The sequence below is a fragment of the Falco cherrug genome, chromosome 9 (assembly GCF_023634085.1).
Source record: "Falco cherrug isolate bFalChe1 chromosome 9, bFalChe1.pri, whole genome shotgun sequence".
Classification (NCBI taxonomy): domain Eukaryota; kingdom Metazoa; phylum Chordata; class Aves; order Falconiformes; family Falconidae; genus Falco; species Falco cherrug.
The window spans coordinates 40,565,545-40,569,336 of record NC_073705.1 but is presented as its reverse complement, the minus strand read 5'-3'; positions in this window follow the sequence as shown (position 1 = coordinate 40,569,336).

The following is a 3,792-nucleotide window of genomic DNA, read 5'->3' as shown; positions in this document are numbered from 1 at the left end:
TATTGTGATTGCTGCTTTTTCCAGGATGTTTACCCAGGCTTTTTGAAGAATAATTGCATCATTTTGATTTTGGCCCTTAATGTAATGCATCTGGTATGAAAAGGTTACTGAAAGGCCTCTGATGTTTTGAGCAAGTTCCGTGGTTAAATAATAGTTCTGCAACTGAACATGCACACGTGCATAAGTACACACACGCATGCAGAGATAAGCACACACAGGTTGCTCTGCCTCACTGAAATCTGTGCTGTATCCATGCATGCTTTTCAGACAGCCTGATCAGGTCCCCAAGAGGTGAAAGTCAACTGGCAATCAGAACAACTTTTAGATAATGTTGACATACCAGTGGATTGCATGTGCATTTACTTAACCTCTGGGGCTGAAGCTTGATGACAAACAGCCTATAGAATATGCTGCAAACTTTTATCTTCTGATCATTTATTCATGATTTTTGTAATGTTTAACTTTCATGAGGATTAGAATTAAATTAGTGATGGTTTTTTTTTCTGAATACTATTAATGCCTTCCCTTGCATTAACATTTATAACCACAGTGACTGATTATACCTCTTCAAAGGATAATTGGGTCAGCAGGGATATGGTAAAGACCAAGTTTTGTTACTGTTGACTTCAATTTTTTTATTACAAGAAATAAAATTTAGTAAGAAATAGAATGATATAAAGTTGTATTCCCAAAGCAGACACAAGACTCTGGAACAGGAGGATTGTAAAGGTACCATTATGTGGTCTATTTCTGCCTCCTGCCACATGTATCAGGCTGTATTAGAGCATTTTTCCTCTGCTTTTTATTCCACATTGTGAAAAACAGGAAACAAAGATAATTTAAATTTTGAACATGCTTATTTTTGCTTTATTTGATTTGGAATTAATAAATTCTTTGCCTGGGATGGCTTCTGTAATTTTGTGGATTGATGACCAGAAAGCCGTGTGTCTTGAAAAGTAGTTAATGATCTTTTCAGCGGCCCTGGCATGACTCATGGTACCTGCAGCTCTTTTTATGAGTATAGGCCTTTGTGGAAGCTGGTTTGGTACTATGTCTCCAAGATCCAGAAGAGAATACAGATGGAAACATAGAGTTCCATTTTTGCTTATCTTTTCAAATCAGTTTAACACCTTGTTTGACTTATTTAGATATCCTTGCTGCATTTTGTTATTGCTGGGTAAAAAGATGCTATTTGGAAGAAAGAAGCGTTTTTCCAGTTATGTGTTTAGAAATAATTATTTACAGCTTTATTAGAAATATTGTCAGTTGGACTAATGTAATCAATCCATTATATCTTATAAGGTCTTAAGAAACAGTGTCATTCATTACCGTATATGTCATAGCAAGTCAGAAAAAGCATCGGTTTTGGTCACATAACTGCATTTTTTGAGGAGGTATCTTCCCTTAAAGCTTTTAACTTTGTAGAGTTAGAAATTCTTCACTTAGAGCTGCTCTCTTTCTCATTATTTTTGATGAAGACAAGGCAGTTTTGGGGAGGAATGCCCTAATAAATTCTTTACTCAGTGTAGGACTTACCTATTCCTTTCCATTTCTCTGTAAAAAGAACAAAGGGAGCTGAGTTAATTTAAGTGACTTAATTATACACACAAGGTCACAATCGCCATCCTTAAATATCACTTCTGGCTCTTCCCCTGTGCTTTATTTGTGTGTAGAAATTTGATTATAATGTTGCATCTGCAGTGTTCATCTGTTTCTGTGTTAGAACAATATCTTCAGTGCTTCAGCACTTCGGTGTGAAATTACCTTTATCTGAAATTACCTTTAAACTGATTTGAAGTTGTATTACTTAAGCATTTGAGAAAATCCTACTGCTTTCTGGATTTTATCATGTTTCACCTGCAAATCTCCAAGATAAAAAACAAACAAACAAAACCAACCCAAAAACCCCAACAAAAAAAACAAAAAAAAAGTTGGCTGCTTTGCACTGTCCTTGAATATATCTGTGATACTCACAGATTGCCTGCAAAGGAAGTCTGAACTGATTTCAGTTTTTTCACTCCTTTCTGTGTTTTACGTTTAATCTTACTGTATTTTACTCTAAGGAGTGCTGGGGATTTTTTTCCTGTCTTAGGTGCCAAGAGTGCTGAGCAGAGGCAAAGCCTGAACATTCATTTATACCGCCAAGTTCTAATGCTATTTCCCTGTTGCTAGGCGGTATTTGTTCTTTAATTCTTGGTTAGGTTTTCTTAAGCCACCCCAGTTTTCCCCTTGTCAGAGGAAGAATATGAGTTGTAAATACCCAGAAATATTTTTCCATTGCTACTCCAAGTTATGCTTTCTTTTGTGTTTTCTTTCACGTTTTGTTGTTCTGAGGCCATCCTTGTGGCTGACTTGGCACAGAGAAACAACAGGGGTTCAGCTGAATCTTCCTGGCTGACAAATACCCTCTGTTTTATTTTGTCATCAGCCTGTGATATACACCCCCACACCATGTTAAAAATCAGGTCAGGTATAAAGGCAGGGCTTGAGTTCTTTTTTCTGGGAAGTAAACTTTGCCCGGTATTCATGTCACACTCATCTCAGTGATCTTTTTCATTATCCCATTTGATGTTTCATCAAAGCTCTTTCCTCCTTTGTTGGAGCACTGTATGTTATTGCTTGAAGTGAAGGCTATGGATTCATTTTTAGAATTTATCCTTTTTAATCTGAGCAAAGTGAAGTACAAATAATCCTTTGCTTTGTTGACTAATACTCTTGCAGCTAAGCAGCAGAGAAAGGAGGAGGTGAACTTTTCACACTACCATCTGTAACCAGCTGGTTCTGCCATTCAATTTTTAGTTTGCTTGAGGCAAATAGCTGTATCCTGTATTACAGCATGCAAGAGATCTAATTTTTTCCTTGCAGTCAGTTATCAGCAGTTCATTGGAAAGGTCATCTTTTGTTGTATCACTTGTTACAGGAGATGTAAAATTTCCTAGAGATGATTTTTGATAGATGCAATCATTCCATTAGAGTTAAATTTGTGAAAATAGTAGACAGATGTACAGCTACAGGTAAACTATATATAAATCTGGGATGATCTTTTCTTGTAGTAGCAGAATTTCATTGTACAAAGACTTCCAAACCTGAAGAAGTGTGTGGGCTGTAATGTGCAGTGGAAGTACTGTTTGTGCCCACCTGAGGGTGGTTGACCACAGTAGCTGGAAATGTTCGTGAGGGAAAGGGAGTGCAGCTGAAGAGTAACAGAGGAGATTTGGGAATCAGACTGTTTCCAGCTCCTGCATACTTGTGACACGATCCTGAATTATGCTGGGCTCCTTTTAAATTGATCTTAAGTAGTTACAGTACTTACTAGACATGCTCTTTTTCCTTTGAGTAGCCTCCTGGTTGAGGAAACAAGCTGGTATTGAGATGAATAAACCAGAAAACCAACATGTTGCAGCAATTTTGATAGCTTGTGAAATCACAGCACAGCTCTGCCTGGACTGGTTTGACAGTGTGGGTTCCTACAGTGGTCCAAAGACTGGAAGCTGTGCAGGCTGCTGGCTTTTCAATAAGAAAGGAGCATGTGAAACACTGCTTAAGTGACCTCTTCGCATGTAATAGCAACCTATAGTCATGCTAATGACAGGTAAAGCTGAATAGACTGGCTGACTAGCTTTTTCAACAGCTTCAGTCACCTGGGCTGAAAATATCTGTGCTGGGCTTTTGTCTATCAGGGAGCAGTACTGCCAACATTCAGCTGGCTGTATTTGTGTCCTTGTCATGAAAGCTTCCCGCAAAAACTGGTGATCACATTTTCTTAACTCTCTTTCAAAGAGATTCTGCATC